The following is a 21,367-nucleotide window of genomic DNA, read 5'->3' as shown; positions in this document are numbered from 1 at the left end:
GCCTTCGTCAAATTATTCTTATTCCCGAAGTCAAATATTCCAACTAATTGGGGATTCGAATTGTAACAAGGTTTTAATACTTTATTTAATGAATACACTAGGTTATCGACTGCGTGTAAACCAAGGTTTTACTACTTTGTTAACAATTACACCAATTACCCTTGAATGTAATTCACCCCTGTTTCAACAAGTTTATTAACTATTAATCCAGTTCCGTATCCGGTAAAATGAATAATTATTGGTATTTATAGATATCCCGCCCACCGTACCCAGTCAAGCGTATGTGGTTATATATAAATACGTCAAATTATAAGTTTGTATATTAAATTAACAAGGTATTGTTTAGTTAATATAAAACCCATTAATAGACCATAGTCTAATTTCCACAAGTGTCGTTCTTTTGTCCAAACCCCAATTATGGTACAAAGCCCAATTACCTAATTTTAGTAATTAGCCCAACATTATGATTACTTCGGATTAAATAAGCATAATAATAACTTAGCTACGAGACATTAATATAAAAAGGTTGAACATAACTTACAATGATTAAAAATAGCGTAGCGTTACACGGACAGAATTTCGACTTACACCCTTACAACATTCGCTAACATACCCTTATTATTAGGATTAAAATTAAAATTAAAATTAAAATTAAAATATAAATATAAATATATACGATATAGATAGAGAGATGGATGGATTTTTGGTGATTTTTGCGATCAGAATTCGTTTGCTTTTATAGGGATTTTCGACTTTTGGGGCTCCGTGACTCGCGGCATTTTTGCCTTTAAACTCCGCGAGTCGCGGAGTTTGAAATTACAGCTCAGTCCCTTTTGGAGTCTTTCTTGCCGACGGTTTATAATATATATATAATATATAATTAATATAATTAATTATATATTATATTATATTTATATACATAGTTAACTTGTAATTTTTAGTCCGTTGCGTCGAGCGTTGAGAGTTGACTCTGGTCCCGGTTCCGGATTTTCGAACGTCCTTGCGTACAATTTTATATTTTGTACTTTGCGTTTTGAATCTTGTACTCTTGTAATTTCGAGACGTTTCTTATCAATAATTGGAACCTCTTTGATTGTCTTTTGTACTTTTGAGCTTTTTGGTCGTTTGCGTCTTCAATTCGTCGAATCTGTCTTTTGTCTTCACCTTTTATTATTTAAACGAATATCACTTTTAAATAGAACAATTGCAACTAAAAGCTTGTCTTTTTTGAGGAATAATGCTATGAAATATATGTTCGTTTTTAGCATTATCAAATATTCCCACACTTGAGCGTTGCTTGTCCTCAAGCAATATCGTCTTGAAATACTAGAATCACTTCTTTATTCTTCACACTTTGTACATCAGTGATTTCTATACGGTGGTATGAACAATGGTAGTAACGATATGGTTTACAGTCCCACATGACTATAAAAATTTAGATCCATTAAGGAAATTGGATCTTTATGAAAACATTTGATCTTTTGAAAATTAAATCTAGTTTTTACCCTAGATAAGTTTTCCGTGATAACCCTTTACCGGTGTTGCAAAATATTTTTGTGGGTTTGGTGGGTTTCAGATTTGAAAATTTTAGCTCAAAACTTATGGTTTTGTGTCACCCACTTGCTAACCTTGTATTTGGAAAGCAACACGTCCAGTTCACTTGTCCCGTATATTACCTTTCGGTAAACTACCATCCAGTTGTAAAGGAAAGCGTTGAACAAGCAACTGTTAAGGCAATGTCCCCTGACATGCTTTTAATTATGGTCTATAACGTGTCGGACGCAATTACTATCCTTGGTAGGAGCAATAGTAAAGCTCACCCTTATAATTTTTCGGTATGGCACAAGGTCCTGTCTTTGACCACTATGCAACCACCGTTCTTACGGTTGACACCCGATTTGGTTCAGGTGACCTAATGAATTCCAGGTGAATTCCTAGGATTTTACGTTCAATGGTAATGAACGCATTGAAAATAGGGTTTTCAGAAAACAAATCGGTTTGTAATTTTTGATCAAAATATTTTCTCGTTCAAGCTCAAGTTTAGATATCATTGAATTCCATGAGTTTGTAATTCTCAATCTTTAAGGTCAATCTCAAGGATTGAGTAATATCAGTCTTAAAAGCTGATTTTTAATCTTTAAGGAGATTATCCTTTCTGGGGATCTGATTCATTAGTCTTATCCAGCTAATTTGCATGGTGCCCCCCCCCCCATTGTACAAGATAAATCCTTCTCATGGTTAGGATAAATCTGACCACTTGGCGACCCTGTTTAATGCTGAGGTCCGTGGATTTCCTGCTGATTTTAGTGATGACTTTTCTGGATTTGTCGTCAACCTACAGCTGGTCTGGACGACAACTTCATGACCTAAATCAAGAAGCGCGTGTCTTTTTTGGAAGACTTTACTTCCTTTTAATAATGGAATTGATTCATCGTGTAGATCCATCTTTCTTTTCTTTAATCGGGTAAAACAGTTTAGTTTAGTCCAAAGCAAAAGTATTTTCAGTTATTTGTTACAGATATATGTGACATATGTTTAAGATAACTTGGTAAATTTTCCCACACTTGGCTTTTATTTTTCTTTTTATCGTCCTCTATTCCATTTTAAATGAATTTTAACATTTTAGTTTGTTTCTCAATTTATGTCCTTTCCGAGGTAACAATAATTTCGGTGTTAACACCTAGTTTTATCGTTCATAAATATGTATAAACATGAATTTGAGTTCATTTAATTGAAAAATTTTTTAAAAATTTTACTAGAATTGGGTAGTCAGTATATAAGACTAGGGCTGTTCTTTATTATCAGAGAGCACTAGATTCTAATACAACTACTGCTTTACTAGTATTTTTAATGGTAACCAAGTGTATAAAGTAAAAAAAAAAAAATTTAAAATCCGAAAGAATTTAACCCCTTCCCACACTTAAGATCTTGCAATGCCCTCATTTGCAAGAAATCAGTAATAATTTAAATTATTGAGGTTGATTTGTGTGAAAATGATTAAATTTTTACCAAAGTTTCCAAATATATTGGCGTTTGTTTGCTGAATGATAAATGGTGCACATCATTTGTTCATTCCGTCTTGTTGTTATTTCACATATATTTTGCCTCTTGTCGTCAAAATTAGTTGCTTTTGCTGAACTTAATGCCAGTCTTTGAAAATGCGTTGTTTTACCCTGTTGTGTACATAAGATAAACTGCAAACATATATACATATTTTTGAAGTTTGGTATATTACCCCACATTCAAAAATTATTAAAATCTAATAATAAAAGTTAGACAATTATAAAAACTATTACAATATTAACAAAAGTATTAAACGTATCAATCATTACAAATTACAAAATAAATAAAACTAAGTAGACTAGGGATGATACTGGTACCAATAGGGGTTCCAGGCATAACCATAGGTGCTATAGAATGCTTCGGCAGGGTTATACGTAGGATACGGTGGTTGCATCTCTATAGACCAGGGAGGGAAGATGGGTTTTGGTGTAGGAATATAGTTTCGACCTATATGTTGGCAATGAGCTATGATTTGGTTCTGATGAACTTGCCAATCTTCAAATGCTCTCTGTCTAGCATTTTCGTACTCCTGTGAAGCTATAAACCTTTGCATTTCTTGCATCTCATTTCCCCCTCCTACATTACCTTGTTGTTGGTTTCTCTCAACCTGTGGATGTCTACCATGGTATGGTACTGCGGCGTTATTTCGCCTCTTCAAAACTTTCGCACCATGGTATACATTTAAACCTATAGTATCGCGGGGTTCTGGTTCTTCTACTAATAATCCCCCCCGACTTATATCCACACCGAGATATTCAGCAATCAAAGTAATAAAAATACCACCTCCTATTATGCTATGCGGTCTCATCCCCCGAACCATAGCTGATAAATAATAACCCACACAATATGGTATACTTACAGCGCTTTGTGGGTCTCGAATACACATATGGTAAAACAAATCCTGTTCATTTACCTTTTCCTTGTTCTTACCTCTTTGTGTAATCGAATTAGCTAAAAACCTATGAATCACTCTTAATTCGGCTCTATCTATATCCAAATAAGAGTAATTTCCCCCTTTGAAACGGTGATGACTTGTCATTTGACTCCACACACCGTGTGTATCAAAATTTTCATCTATCTTTCTACCGTTTAGTATCAACCCTCTACAATCGGCAGATGCTAACTCTTCAGGCGTATATATATGTAAAGCCTGAGCCATGTCTAGTAAAGACATGTGGCGCATCGAACCGCCTAACAAAAATCTAATAAAAGAACGATCGGTTAAACTAGCTACCCGATCATTCAACTCTATACTACACAACAATTCTTCACACCATACTTTATATACAGGTCTACGCATGGTGAATAAACGTACCCAGTCATTAAAAGTAGAATTACCATACCTCTGTACAAGTAATTCCCTAATTGGCCCGGCCAATTCTACAGCTTCTAAGGGTCCCCATTCTATGACCCTCGGTACCTCAACAACCTTAGAATGAAGAGTATGCAAACCCCTTTGATATTTTGGATAATCTATCCAAAGTCTGTCAAATCTCAGGTTCGGGTGCAACTCTTCCAAGTGCATATCAGAAAAGGTCATGACTGGATGAGGTATATCCTGCTTGTAGTAGTTATCCACCTCCTGTTGTTCCGCATTCTCAGCAGGAGCATTGCGGGCTTGGGATGAAGATTCACCCCTTTCAGTCTGCAAAACACATCAAACACAATTTTTGTGCATCCAAATATGCATTAGTGTCAGCAAAATCATTAATCAAAATAATTACAATGACATGATCAATTTATATCAAACTTAAGCTCATTTTCATATTTTCATCAAATCTACACTTTTTCAAATAAGCATATACGAAAATGTTCGTCAAGTTCATAAGCATTCAACTCAAATAACATGTCAAAATAATCATTACTAGCAATTAAACAAGTTTCAAATGGCATTATCTTTCAAAAATCAAGTTCATGAATTTTAGACTTGAAAAAGTCCACTTTAATTCTCAAAATCATGTTTAGGCTCAAAGTTTGGATAATTTAACTACCTAAACATGTTACACTACTTAATTTAGCAACAATTCATGACAAAAATCGGCCATAACCTGTTTATATCAAAAAGCCCCAAATTTACTCAAGAACACAAACCCTAGATTACTCAAAATTTGAAGTTTAAGGCTTCTAATCATGTTAAACAGCATCAATCTAGGTTATACAAGCATAATACATAAACAATTTAAGCCTAATTACACTAAAAAGCATCAAAATCAAATTGGGGAAAAAAATTGCTCAAGAACACTAATTTCGGATTAAATGGTGTTTAGGTGTAGAAATTTACCGTTTTTCTTGAGTAATTCCTTGATAGCATCCTTCTCAACATGATTTTAGTAAAAGATTTGATGATTAACGGTTAACAATTGTGATTTTGGGGGTTTTTTTTCGGGTTTTTCGTGGGTTATTTCGCAGTTATTTTGCTGTATGTTTGAGTTGTGTGTGTTGTCTGAGCAGTTCTTTACGTTTTATTTTTTTTCTGTATTTCGGTCCCTCCGCGACTTGCGGAGATTTCCCCTTCAAACTCCGCGACTCGCGGAGTTTGGTATTTTTTTTTTTTTTTTATAATCTTTAACTTATTAAAACAATTAAGTAATTAATTTTAAAATTTTGTTTCCTTTGTTATTTAGGACGAGGTCGTTTCGGATCGATGTCCTAGTCCGTCCTTCGACAAAATTTTAAAATTTGTCTTTTTGTAGCGATTGTTTTAAAAGCTAAGATTTTTGGTTATTTTTTTTTTTTTAATGTTTTTGGCATACTTTAATTCAATAAGATTAAAAATAATGATAATAAAAGTTCTCGTCCCTTCCTTGGGTAAAGCAATTTCGGTTCAAAGACCTAGTCTTCAACTTACGACGAATTTTAAAAATCATATTTTTAACTTAATGAGATAAAGTAAATTTTTGTTTTTAAATTCACACAATTTAAATATAAAATTCAAAATTAATATTAAAAATTCACACCAAAAATAAAATTTAAAATGCATAAAATTAAAAATTCATAAAATAAAAAATTCACACCAATCTTAATTTTAGAAATTCATATTATAAATTCACACCAAACTTATATTAATTTTTCAAATATTTACAATTTTAAATATATTGTTTTTACAAAGTTTACAATATTAATTTAAGATTTAAATATTAATTTTAAAAACATGGTAAAAATAAAATTAAAAATCTTTTTGGCTTTTTATCCCACTTTAATCAATCAAATATTATCAAAAATATGCGCCCCTCTTTTCGGTAAAGTAATTTCGGTTCCAAGACCTAATTTAACTCATGACGAATTTTTGAAATATTTTGTGTTGATTGATTAAAGATATTTATACCTTAAGAATAAACGTTAAATTTCGCAGTGATATAATAAATTTTTGAATGATATCAATAATTTCGGTCGCCAAACCTAAGTTTATTCAATACCAATTTAATACTTTTTAGCGAACAAATTAGCGTTTATTATCAAAAGGTTAAAAATAAAAATAAAAAAAAAAAAAAATAAAATAAAAATAAAAACTGTACAGACATACCTGTGAAATAGATTTCTTAGTTATATGATCTATCCCATTCATAAGATAGTGGGTTTAATTGGTTTTCCATGGCTACATAGGCGTAACCTCGAGCATTCAGTGTCTTTTCTTCTAAACATATGAATGGTCCGTCTCTGCATAAAGTAACAAATTCGGTGTTTGAATAGGTTTGATTATTTGAACATTTACCTCCATGTGACCATTTTCCGCATTTGTGACATCGTTCTAGGTGTCGTGCTCTTCTTTTCGCTGCGGATTTTGATTTTCCTTTACCAAATTGTAACTTATTATCTTCGCATCTGGATTCTTTTCTAACTCCGTCCATTCTTTCTCTGATTACTGATACTAATTCACTCGGTAGTATGTCATTATTACGTTTAGTGATCAAAGCGTGTAGCATTAGACCATGGTTTAGTTCACAGGCAGTCTTCATTTTGTAAAAACCTAAAAAAATAAAAAAATTCAGAATGGGGGGAGAAGACTAGTTCTTTAGGGTCTGCTAGGGAAAGACCATTCGGGTTCCATTTTCGAGAACTACACAAAAACTGACAATCTAACTCTAACAGAAATACATAAACCCCTTTGATTCTCCCCACACTTAGTCAGCTGTGGTGTCGAAATTGTGATTAACATTATTTTCAATTGAATCATCAACAACTTGTATATCTTTGACTTTTACTTCAATCCATTTGTTGATTTCCTCCGTAACTTTCACAAATTCAACTAACATTGCCTTTTCTTTTGACGATAAATTGGATATTAATCGGTTATATAACTTAAAGTTTCCTTTAATCTTAGCATCGTGAATCCTTTTATAAAGTTTCTTCGTTGAACTGTTAAAAATGGGTTCATCTAATTTCGTATCATCAACGGCATTCTTTGTGATTGGATCATCATTAAGTGTTTCTTCATCTTCCCCACACTTATGCATTTTTATTGGTCTAACAGTTTTGGTTTGTGGAGATCTAAACTTTCGGTTCACAAAGGTGATCGATGTATCACCATTCCTAAGTGTTATTCTACCTTCTCTTACATCAATGAATGCCTCGGTGGTTGCTAAAAATGGGCGACCTAGAATTAGAGGAATATCAAGGTTTTCCTCCATATTAATCACTATGAAGTTTGCAACAAAGGTCAAACTTCCCACGTTAACAAGTAAATTATTTGCTATTCCAACCGGGTGCTTAATGGTTTGGTCAAATGATTGAACACCTATTTTGGTTGGTTTTAATTTACCCATGCCTAATCTTTTGTATAAGGAAAGAGGCATAATATTTGCACTTGCTCCTAAATCTGCGAGTCCATTATATACAGCACCATCATTAAGTAAGCAAGAAATGATAAATTCACCCGGGTCTCCTGCTTTAGTAAGTCGAGTTGGTTTGTAAACCTTTTTCGGGTGTTCTTTCCTTGGTTCTTTCATTTCTATTTGAATTTCTTGTTCACATTTTTCTTTGTTTCTTGGAATGGGAGGTTTGTATAGGAATTCTTCTTCATCACTCAAATTTGAATCCTCCCTATATTCCAGTTTTGATTTTTCATATGTTGTTGATAACATATTTATGTTTTCATTTTGAAGGTTTTCTTGGGTGGTGAAATTATGATTAACTTCATTGTCAACTTCCATCGGACCATGTATGTAATGTTTAACTCTGTGACCATTAACTTTAAATTCAATCCCATTTGAATTTATCAATTCTATCGTTCCGTATGGGAAAACTCTTTTGACTATGAATGGTCCAGACCATCTTGATTTCAATTTTCCAGGAAATAGCTTGAATCGTGAATTGAAAAGAAGAACTCTGTCTCCTTCTTTAAATTCTTTTGAACTTCTGATTCTTTTATCATGCCATTTCTTCGTTCTTTCTTTATAGATTAACGAATTTTCGTATGCTTCATGTCTTAATTCTTCTAATTCATTTAGTTGACTTAATCGTAGACGTCCGGCTTCATGTAAATCAAGATTACATGTCTTCAAAGCCCAAAATGCTTTGTGTTCAATTTCTACTGGAAGATGACATGCTTTTCCATAAACAAGTCTGAAAGGTGTGGTTCCAATTGGAGTTTTGTAGGCTGTTCTAAAAGCCCAGAGTGCATCCTCCAATTTAATGGACCATTCCTTTAGATTTGATCCTACGGTTTTCTCTAGAATACGTTTTAAAGTTCGGTTGGTATTTTCAACTTGTCCACTTGTTTGTGGATGATATGCGGTGGAGATTTTATGAGTTATTCTATATCTTTTAAGAACTTTCTCAAGTTGATTATTACAGAAATGAGTACCCCGATCACTTATTAAAGCTTTTGGTGTTCCAAACCTTGCAAAAAGACGTTTTAAAAAATTGACTACAACTCGTGCATCGTTAGTTAGGAGAGCTTGTGCTTCCGCCCATTTAGATACATAATCAATGGCTACGAGTATATATAGATTATTATGAGATTTTGGAAATGGACCCATAAAGTCAATACCCCAAATGTCAAATACTTCACATACTTGGATGACATTTTGTGGCATTTCATCACGTTGACTTATTTTTCCGGCCCTTTGACAAGCATCACAGGATTTGCAAAGTAGGTGTGCGTCTTTGTAAATTGTAGGCCAATAGAATCCAGCATCATAAACTTTTCTTGCTGTTAGTTGAGGCCCATAATGCCCTCCTGTTGGTCCTGTGTGACAATGGTTTAATATTTTACTGGCTTCATCTCCGAATACACATCGGCGTATTATTCCATCTGGACAACTTTTAAACAAATGTGGATCTTCCCAGAAATAGTGTTTTGTATCACTGAAGAATTTCTTTCGTCTTTGGTACGATAATCCTTTTTCAAGGAATCCACATACTAAATAGTTTGCATAGTCTGCAAACCACGGGATTTCTTTAGAATATATCTTCAATAGATATTCATCAGGAAAGTTGTCTTGTATGGCCGATTCATTTAGAACTTCTAATTCAGGATTTTCAAGACGAGAAAGATGATCAGCGGCGAGATTTTCTGCTCCTCTTTTATCTCGGATTTCTATATCAAACTCTTGTAAGAGTAAGATCCAACGGATTAATCTTGGTTTAGCATCTTGTTTCGAAAATAGGTATCTAAGAGCAGAATGGTCGGTATAGACCACCGTTTTTGCTAGAACGAGATATGATCGAAATTTGTCAAAAGCAAAGACAATAGCAAGGAGTTCTTTTTCAGTAGTTGTATAGTTCGTTTGTGCTCCTTGTAACGTCTTACTAGCATAATATATAGGTTGAAATCGTTTTTCAATCCTTTGTCCTAAAACGGCTCCCATTGCAAAATCACTTGCATCGCACATTAGTTCAAATGGTAGATTCCAATTTGGTGTTATCATGATCGGCGCATTAGTGAGTTTTTCTTTAAGAATATTAAAAGATTTGATACACTCATCTGAAAAGATGAATGGAGCATCCTTTTCTAGGAGCTTATTCATAGGAGTGGCAATTTTAGAAAAATCTTTTATGAAACGTCGGTAAAAACCGGCATGCCCTAAAAAACTCCTAACTCCTCTAACATTGGTGGGATGTGGAAGTTTAGCAATTACATCTACTTTAGCTCTATCCACTTCAATTCCTTCTTTTGAAATTTTATGTCCAAGAACGATGCCTTCTTTAACCATGAAATGGCATTTCTCCCAATTAAGTACTAGATTTGATTGTTCGCATCTAATAAGCATTCGTTCAAGATTAACTAGACATGATTCAAATGTATCACCGAAGACTGAAAAGTCATCCATGAATACTTCCATGCATTCTTCTATCATGTCATGAAAAATCGCCATCATACACCTTTGAAAGGTTGCAGGGGCGTTACAAAGTCCAAATGGCATGCGTTTGTAAGCAAAAGTACCATAAGGGCACGTGAATGTGGTTTTATCTTGATCTTCGGGTGCTATTGGAATTTGAAAATATCCGGAAAATCCATCTAGAAAACAATAGTAACTATTTCCGGCTAATCTTTCCAACATTTGATCTATGAAAGGTAAGGGAAAGTGATCTTTTCTGGTGGCGTCATTTAATTTTCTATAATCAATACACACACGCCATCCTGTTACAGTCCTAGTAGGAATAAGCTCATTTTTCTCATTTGTAATGACAGTCATGCCACCCTTCTTAGGCACGCATTGAGCTGGGCTTACCCATGGACTATCAGAAATTGGATAAATTAGACCTGCATCTAGCAGTTTAATAATCTCTTTCTTAACTACATCTTGCATATTTGGATTTAGTCTTCATTGGCGTTGCACATACGTTTTATGACCTTCTTCCATAAGGATTTTATGTGTGCAATACGAAGGACTTATTCCTTTAATATCATGAATCTTCCATGCAATGGCTGGTTTATGAGCTTTCAACACAGAAATGAGTTGTGATTTCTCATTTTCAGTAAGAGAAGACGACATTATTACAGGTAATTCAGATTCACCATGTAAATAAGCGTATTCCAAATGGTTTGGAAGTGGTTTTAACTCTAATTTCGGAGGTTCTTCTATCGATGATTTATATCGATATTTGTCTTCTTCTTTTAGCATTTGAATTTCTTCTGTTGTTGGTTCATATCCATTAGCTATAAGTGTAGCTAACATTTCAGCTTCATCGATTGGTTCATTACCTTCTCCTAAAGAACATTCTCCTGTTCCTTGTAATTCTGGAAATTCTTCTAATAATTCTGCATGTGCATCTATAGTTTGAATATAATAACATGTATCATCTGCAGATTGTGGTTGTTGCATTGCTCTATCAACTGAAAAGGTAACACTCTCATCCTCTATACTTAGGGTCAATTTCTTACCGAACACGTCTATCATTGCTTTAGCCGTGTTTAAGAATGGTCTTCCTAATATGAGAGGAACTTGAGAATCTTCTTCCATGTCCAGAACAACAAAATCTACTGGAAATACTAAAGTACCAACTTTAACTAGCATGTTCTCCATTATCCCTCTAGGATATTTTATTGATCTATCGGCTAGTTGTATGCTTATTCTGGTTGGTTTCAATTCTCCAAGGTCTAGTTTAGCGTATATTGAATACGGCATTAGATTTATACTAGCACCTAAGTCTGCCAATGCTTCTATTGAACTAAGACTACCCAGAAAACATGGAATTGTGAAACTTCCTGGATCAGATAGTTTTTCTGGTATCTTATTCAACAGCACTGCTGAACAATTAGCATTCATAGTAACAGCCGAGAGTTCTTCAATTTTCTTTCTATTTGAGATTAGATCTTTCAAGAATTTAGCATATCTAGGCATTCCTGAAATCACATCAATGAAAGGAAGATTTACATTTATTTGTTTAAACATATCCAAGAATTTGGATTGCTCAGCTTCAAGTTTCTCTTTCTTCATTTTACTCGGGTAAGGAAGTGGTGGTTGGTATGGTTTAATATAAGGTTTAGCCTTAACTGTGTTATCTTCATTAACCTTCTCAACTACTGGTTCTTTTTCCTTATCTTGATTAGGTTGTGGTTCTTGTGGAGTAGGAATAGCTTCATCAGAAGTTACATGTATTTCAGGTGGTTTAAGTGTTGTACCACTTCTTGTGGTAATGGCTTTAGCTGTTTCATTCCGGGGGTTAGTATTTGTATCACTAGGTAGACTTCCCGGTTTTCTTTCACCTATTAACCTTGCTAGGTTACTTACTTCTTGTTCCAAATTTTGAATAGAAGCTTGTTGATTTCTAAATGCTTGAGCATTTTGTTCATTGGTTTGTTTTTGAGATGTGAAAAACTGCGTTTGAGTTTCAACTAGCTTCGTCATCATATCTTCTAAATTCGGCTTTTTATCATCGGTTTGTTGTGGTGGTTTGTTTTGAAAATTAGGTCTTTGCTGATTGTAATTATTATTAGATACTTGTTGATTGCTAGGACCTTGTTGGTTGTTGTATGGAATATTTCGGTTATAATTTTGGTTTTGATTGTAAATCGGTCTTGGCGGTTGATAATTATTTTGATAATTATTTCCAGGCCTTTGGTTTATGTATGAAATATTCTCTCTTTGTTCCATTGTTAATTCAATACTGAGACTATCTTTTGTCAAATGTGGTCCTCCACACTGCTCACAACTAATTCGTATTGAGTGAATATCCTTAGTCATCTTTTCCATTCGTCTTTCCACAGCATCTATCTTTGCGGAAATGGAATCTAAGTCATGGCTAGAATCGGCTCTAGCTGATTTAGATGATCTAACGATATCTTTTTCTTGGTGCCACTCATGTGAGTGGGAAGCAGTGTTATCAATAATTTTGTAAGCATCAGTTTCGGTTTTCTTCATAATAGAACCACCAGCTGCTATATCTATGTCTTTCCTTATAGTGATGTCGCATCCTTGGTAGAATATTTGTACTATTTGACAGGTATCTAAACCATGTTGCGGACATCCTCTTAACAACTTTCCATATCTTGTCCACGCCTCATATAGAGTTTCATTCGGCTTCTGTGTGAACGTAACAATTTCTGCTTGAAGTCTTACGGCTTTAGATGCAGGAAAGAATTGTTTAAGAAATTTGTCAACTAAAACATCCCATGTATCGATCGCCCCTTCAGGTAACGATTCCAACCAATCTTTGGCTTCTCCCTTTAAAGTCCAGGGAAATAACATGAGATATATCTGTTCATCCTCCACTTCTCGGATTTTAAATAGTGTGCAGATCCTATTAAAGGTACATAGATGTTCATTTGGATCTTCCTTCGGCGCACCACTAAATTGGCATTGATTAGTCACCATGTGTAGAATTTGTCCTTTGATTTCATAATCTGGCGCATTAATGTCTGGATGAGTAATTGCGTGACCTTGGCCAGTGCGTTTAGCTCTCATTCGGTCTTCCATACTTAAAGGTTCCAGATTCTCCATAATTGAATTTGTTGAATCGGAATCACTAGAGGATTCTGATTTAATGGTTCGTTCCTCAACAATCTCTGTTTGAATGATTGGTGGTTCCGGAGGAAAGTTTAGTGGTTCAGGATCTACGAACCGTTCCTGAATATTCTCCGGATTCTCAATTGTGAGGTCGGGTTCAAAAAATGGATTATCGGAAATTTGAACTGAAGTACTGGGTCGACTGGATGACGATTCTAAAGAAAAATCAACGGCGGTAATATTTGCTAAATGTCTTGATCTAGTTACAGGTGGTGAACGTACAAAAGGTGGTGATCGTCTTGCTCGGTGCATTCACTGAATATCCTATTAGTTTTTAAAAGGAAAGAAAAATTATAATAAGTTATCCAATTAATAGACTTTTCTGATTTTGCCCACGTTTTGAATAGCCAAAAGATGCAGCAGAGGGGCAGGATTCGTTTGGTCTCAATATAATTGAGGACTGTTTGCTCCAATAACCCGGTCCACGTACAAATCCAACTATTACTACGAACCAGAAAATTTTGATGTCTATCAATTTAACCACTTAAAATAAATTTTCGTAATTTTAAGAAATTTAGATAAGAAGTAGAATAAAAATCTATGTCCTAAAACTAGAATAGCGAGAAATAAGAAAGAAAAAGAGTTCGTCGGAAAAATATTAAAAATGGTTGAAAAATAAAAGGTGACGGAAAAATAAAAGAAACTTATAAAACTTAAAAATACTTGACTAACCTAACCTTATTACTACAACTAACTTAAAATTATAATCGCAAATTGAGATTACTAATTGGAATGATAATTGATACATAGGTAAAAGTCGTCTAAAATTATTAAAGCTTACAAGTAAAACTAAATCCCAAATGGAAATAACTTAAAAAGAAACTAAAACTTAAAAAGGCGTCGCAAAGTTCTAAAGCACCTAAATCTTAGTCTAAAGAAAAAGTACTTAAGGGATTTTACGGCAAAACCTAAAAATCTTAGAAGTAAAAAATAACTATGGCAAAAATTAAGTTTAAAACTAAATATGAGCTAAAAATACAAATATTATGCTAAAACAATTAAAAAGGGATAAAATATAAAAATATACAAAAAGTTGTAAAAAGAACAATTTTTATAAAAATATTATTTTTATATTAATTATTTATTAAAACTATTAATTTTACAATTTAATTAAACTAATTTAACTAAAATATAAATCAAATAAAACTTAAATTAAAATAAAACTAATTATAATAATAATAATAATTAGGGTTAATAATAATTAAAATTAATATTAATCCGTAATAAATGCAGTTTAGGGTTTCTGTCGGTGTCAGAGAAACTCCGCGAGTCGCGGTTCTCAAAGCTGCAAACCCCGCGAGTCGCGGGGTTCCAGTTTTCAACTCTGGAACAGGAAATTTACGCGTTTTTTTTTTTTTTTAATTTTTCTGTTTATAAAAAAATATGTGTATAATAAAAACTTATATTTAAAACTTAAATAAAAATAGAATTACTTTATAATTTTATAAATAAAAATCTTAAAACTAGATTTATATATATTTTTTTTATATGTTTTTAAATAAAAACAAAATACTTAAATAAAACTTATATAAAAATAAAGAAACTTTATAAAACTTAAATATTTAACAAAGTCTTAAAAATACATAATTTTTTTTTATGTAGCGTTGCGCTTCCGGCTTTTAAGAGACTCCCTGGCAGCGGCGCCAAAAATAACTTGATGTCGTGCGAGGTGTATATAAAATAGCTTATATTTTTACAAGGAAATACTATTAAATACGATACATTTTTACACAAGATATTTATTTATTTAGAGAACGGATATACTTAAACCTTGCTACAACACTTATAGGCAGTGTACCTAATCGTACAGTAGTGTAGTTTTTAGTAAGTCCGGTTCGTTCCACAGGGAATCTTTTTAAACAAAGCTTAACGCTATATTAGTTTACTTTTATAGAAATACAAATATATATATAAGTAATATTATTATTATAAAGGGGGGTTTTTACCGTTTAATGACCGGTTTGTCGATTTTAAAACTTTAGTCGCAGTTAAAACCAAATGTAAAATATTAAAAATAAATACAAGACTTAAATTAAAGCGGCAAGTAAATAACGATAATGAAATTGCGAATAATAAAAAATGCGATAAAATAAACTTGCGATAATTAAAAAATACGATAATTAAAAGTGCAATTAAATACAATAACAATAAAAATGCGATAATTAGAAGTGCAATTAAATATAAAATAAAGGAAATTAAATATGAAATAAAAGAATTATGCTTATTTAAACTTCCGTAATCATGATGTTTGACGTGTTGATTTTAGTTTTATGCCCATGGGTTAATTGTCCTTTGTCCTGGATTATTTAATATGTCCATACGGATTTGTCCATAATAGTCCACCAGTCATAAATATAAAGAGCGAAAGCCTTCGTCAAATTATTCTTATTCCCGAAGTCAAATATTCCAACTAATTGGGGATTCGAATTGTAACAAGGTTTTAATACTTTGTTTAATGAATACACCAGGTTATCGACTGCGTGTAAACCAAGGTTTTACTACTTTGTTAACAATTACACCAATTACCCTTGAATGTAATTCACCCCTGTTTCAACAAGTTTATTAACTATTAATCCAGTTCCGTATCCGGTAAAATGAATAATTATTGGTATTTATAGATATCCCGCCCACCGTACCCAGTCAAGCGTATGTGGTTATATATAAATACGTCAAATTATAAGTTTGTATATTAAATTAACAAGGTATTGTTTAGTTAATATAAAACCCATTAATAGCCCATAGTCTAATTTCCACAAGTGTCGTTCTTTTGTCCAAACCCCAATTATGGTACAAAGCCCAATTACCCAATTTTGGTAATTAGCCCAACATCATAATTACTTCGGATTAAATAAGCATAATAATAACTTAGCTACGAGACATTAATATAAAAAGGTTGAACATAACTTACAATGATTAAAAATAGCGTAGCGTTACACGGACAGAATTTCGACTTACACCCTTACAACATTCGCTAACATACCCATATTATTGGGATTAAAATTAAAATTAAAATTAAAATTAAAATATAAATATAAATATATACGATATAGATAGAGAGATGGATGGATTTTTGGTGATTTTTGCGATCAGAATTCGTTTGCTTTTATAGGGATTTTTGACTTTTGGGGCTCCGCGACTCGCGGCATTTTTGCCTTCAAACTCCGCGAGTCGCGGAGTTTGAAATTACAGCTCAGTCCCTTTTGGAGTCTTTCTTGCCGACGGTTTATAATATATATATAATATATAATTAATATAATTAATTATATATTATATTATATTTATATACATAGTTAACTTGTAATTTTTAGTCCGTTGCGTCGAGCGTTGAGAGTTGACTCTGGTCCCGGTTCTGGATTTTCGAACGTCCTTGCGTACAATTTTATATTTTGTACTTTGCGTTTTGAATCTTGTACTCTTGTAATTTCGAGACGTTTCTTATCAATAATTGGAACCTCTTTGATTGTCTTTTGTACTTTTGAGCTTTTTGGTCGTTTGCGTCTTCAATTCGTCGAATCTGTCTTTTGTCTTCACCTTTTATTATTTAAATGAATATCACTTTTAAATAGAACAATTGCAACTAAAAGCTTGTCTTTCTTGAGGAATAATGCTATGAAATATATGTTCGTTTTTAGCATTATCATATTCCTTTTTCAAGAAATTGAAAAAGGAATTATATGATATATTGTATACCACCCGAGGGGTTAATGACTGGCTCACGTTACTTATTCGTGGAAATTTTTCCACTGATTTTACATGTCGTCCGATAAGTGTGGGGAAGAATGACCCCATTAGGTGTTAAAAGAAGGGGTAAAGTTTGGTGAAAAACTCATTAATAAATATGCACCATATAAAATGAGTATTGTTCTATGTGCTGCAATTTTCAAAGACTGGCATGAAGTTCAGCAAAATACTTGCATGATGATTGGTTTGTGATAGCGTTTAAGGAATGGATGATGTTCTTATCGTGACAGCCAATTCAGCGCCATCATCCCGTGATCTTCGGCCTAAAGCCTAGAAAGTATTAACTCTATTTCATGCTATTTGCCCTCTCGAATTTACAATTTTTCTGATTTCATGTAATGAGGGCATTACATGATCTTAAGTGTGGGGAAGGAGTAAATTCTTTCGGGTTTTACAAAAACATGGTTTAAAATGGCTTAAAATGTGGGTTTTACAAAAAAAAAAAAATATGGTTTAAAATGGCTTAAAATGTTAAAATTTTTAACTTTATAAATTCATTTTGCATGAATTTATTTTGTATAAAAGACTCAAGAAATAGCCAACTAAGGAAATGATCAACACGCTATATCACATACTTCGCGCAAGGATTCTATAGTACTTTGCTGAATCGGAAATCAAATCCAATACTCATTGAATTAAGGAAGTCAAGTCTTCCAAAATGACGCACTTGCTAACTTATGTTAGAAGATGTAGTCCAGAACAGCTGTAGGTTGATGAAAAATCTTGAAAAGTCATCTCTATCATTGGCTGGAAATCCACCTCACCTCAGCATCAAACCGGATTTTTGGTGGTCAGACTTATCCTAACCATGAGATGGATCTGTCTCGTACAATGGGGGGGGGGGGCACATTGCAAATTAGCTTTTAAGACTAATGAATCTAATCCCCACATGGATGATCTCCGTAAAGATCAACTGCATCTATGTTGACCGCGGTCAACATACATATGCCATAACAAATTGAGGTGTGCAAATTCATGGTTCACCGATGATATTTGGACACGTTATAGTTTCTTCTAAAACTTATGCTATTTTATGAACTATATTTTGTAAAACCATTTTTAGGACATCCGGTTTCAAGTTCCATGATACTTCAATCATGGGGGAGAGTAGCTTGCTAAACGCCGACTGAGGCTTCGGTTTTCAGTTACCCTCAACCGGACTTTGAGGTTAAAACCGGAAAACTTGTTAGTGTAAAAACTAACATGACTATTTTTCAAAATATCAAAAGTTTTTCGCAAAGGTCCTAATTTCCCTAAGGTTCCAAATTTTTAAGAAATGTGGGACTTTAAAATCACCTTTCGACTTTGGTGTGATTTCAATTCGCGTGTGTACTCTAAATGTGTGTGTATAGTTAAAACGCGTGCGTGTGTTACATTGTGAAATAAATAAAAAGTGTGAGTGTGATTTGTGTGTGTTTTCAGAAATGTGTGTTCATTGTAATATATTTTAGTTTTTGTAAGTCTTGCTTGAGGACAATCAAGGTTTAAGTGTGGGGATTTGATAACGCCAAAATTATACATATTTATTGTCGTTATTTCGATTCTATTTTGTATCATTTTGTATGTAATTGTTGTACTTGTGTATTGTAATAAGTTAAAATGTGTGTATAAACCATTGCGAGTGTTGAAGCGAAGATTTATGGAAAATATTGCTGATTTTAGAAGATTATGCGCACCTGCACCGTTTTGGCCATAACTCGGTCATACGAACTCGAAAAAGGGTGAATCCGGAGCCCAGACGTCCGTAACTCAGAGCTCTACAACATCATATTGGAAAATTACCAATAAACAGTACCATATGCGGCGCATCTGCTATAGATGCGGCGCATCTGAGGCCAAAATAGTCCCGACAACTTTAAATGCGGCGCATCTGTGCCAGATGCGGCGCATCTGAGCCAGATGCGGCGCATCTAACTCAGATGCGGCGCATCCGAGGTCCTGCCGACAATTCTGGGTCCTAAAACGCGCTGGAAACTACTAAAAATAAAGGAATGCGGCGCATCACCTTTAGATGCGGCGCATCTGATGCATTTCTGGCCATTTTACCTAACTTTTGAGCCTATTTAAGAAGAGCTTTGGTTACACATTTGAGACACCACAATATAGATTAGTTCTAGTCCGAGAAGGGGGCTTCCCCCAGCCATTCTAAAGGGTTCTTCACCCTTTTAAGCATCAAGATTGAAGAAGGGATCATACGCTACGATAGGTACTATCGGTTTCATTTATTTTAGTGATAAGATTATGAATTCCTATTGTTTCGATTGTATCGTTGTAACCTTCATTGTTATGATTGGCTAAAGCCTTGTGTGTTTACTTTAATGTAAGATTTATGGTTTGGGATTGTTTTATCATTTAATGTTATTTAAGTTACTATGATGTTTGATTGATTAAATTACCATGTCCAACCAAAAGAACCATAGTTATGCTAGTTTGGTACTTTCCTTCAATTACATAGATTGTTAACTACATGTGACACTAGGAACACAATCTATGCTTCAATACTTTTAGTAATCTAGACGGGTAAACATATACTTAATTGACGACTTTGCTATATGTTTAGATCGGTAATTGAATAAGTACTAGAACTACATAGTCATGAATTTACCTCAAGTGATTGTTGTAATTTAGGTTTTACGTGAGTTTAATCGGATTGGGTCTAATTAATCTAATCAATCTAAATCAACTATGTTCTTCCATAGATCCATTGTTGTAAGTATCCATTTACTCTAGTTCATTTATACAAGTTATGAATTGGTTTATGTGAGTTTATCAATGTTCATGGCTAGTACTTCAACACCTAGTGATTTAGACATCTACATGTGAGTGTAGAATGGTAATTGAATGGTAACTAGATTTTACAATAGTGTAGTTTATTTAGAGTGATCTTAATAAACTAGGTTTTATGTGAATTCAACCAAGGAGGAGTCTTATTGATTAAACATAGGTAAAGAAGAACTAATGACAAGGTTTATGTGAATTTACTAAGTTTATAGTTCTCGGTTTATAGATATTGTGAGATTGATATGAACCATTTACTTGTAACTACAAAATAACGGGTTTAAGTATAAAAGAACAATCCTTATCATTTATCAGGCATTGAAGTAAACACCGCCTTCTCATCCTTGTTATTTATCTCATTTTATTTTCCCGTTTGTTACTTAACAAGTCTACAATTAAAACTCCCCATTTTCTTAGAATAATTAACTGTTTTTGAAGTCCTTAAAACAAACTTCTCCCTGTAGATCGAACTGGTCAATTTACTTGCTAGTTACTACATGATCGGGTTTTAGTTGCCTGTATTATGTGTTAATTATTAAGCATATTGTCTACATTTTAATGGTTACGTCTTAACACATCACTATTATATCAATAATATTTAAAAGAATAATAACAAATCTATATACTTATATAAAAAAGAGTGTGTTCAAGCATAGTTGTCAACATGAAAGTAATTATAGGAAATGAGGACAAGTGGATTTTACACATGTCAAATTCTCAAATTTTCTAATTACAATTAATCTATAATTAACAAATACTAAATAAATAAAAAAAACATTAACTGAAAAGAGGATTAATAAAATAAATAAATATAAATATTAAATATATAGTTTAAAAAAAGGAACGCGTATACAGAAGACTTTGTCAAATAAAAACTTATTTCACTTTTACTATAACTATGAAAATTAGTTTTTATCTCACTTTTCCTTAATGTTTCTTTCTCAATGATCTATCTTAGTCTAAACTAGTTATCGAACCCTCGCTTCGCGCCGGGGGTTCGGTTTTCAATGTATTTTATTACGTTTAGTAAAATTATTTTGTGGATAACGATGATGTCGTTGAAGCGCAACTCGAGTCGAACTAAAAGGTATAACCCGTGAGAGATTTAAATGTTATTTTAAATTAATAATATATGTGCATCTCCGCGTTTCGCTATGGAATTGTCGACTTTTAAAAATTTAAACGCAAAATCAACGTGTATGAAAAGTACCCCAAATATTTAGCTTTTTTAAAAAGCGTCCGTTTTGTGTATAGCTAGTGACATTGTGTTTCTAAAATTATTTCGAGTTTAACGATGGTGTCGGAAAAATTTAACTCGTTGCGAGCGAGAAGAT

This window comes from Rutidosis leptorrhynchoides, chromosome 4 (assembly GCF_046630445.1).
Source record: "Rutidosis leptorrhynchoides isolate AG116_Rl617_1_P2 chromosome 4, CSIRO_AGI_Rlap_v1, whole genome shotgun sequence".
In the NCBI taxonomy this organism is placed as follows: domain Eukaryota; kingdom Viridiplantae; phylum Streptophyta; class Magnoliopsida; order Asterales; family Asteraceae; genus Rutidosis; species Rutidosis leptorrhynchoides.
The sequence above is the reverse complement of the archived record's forward strand: the minus strand, read 5'-3'. Positions refer to the sequence as shown.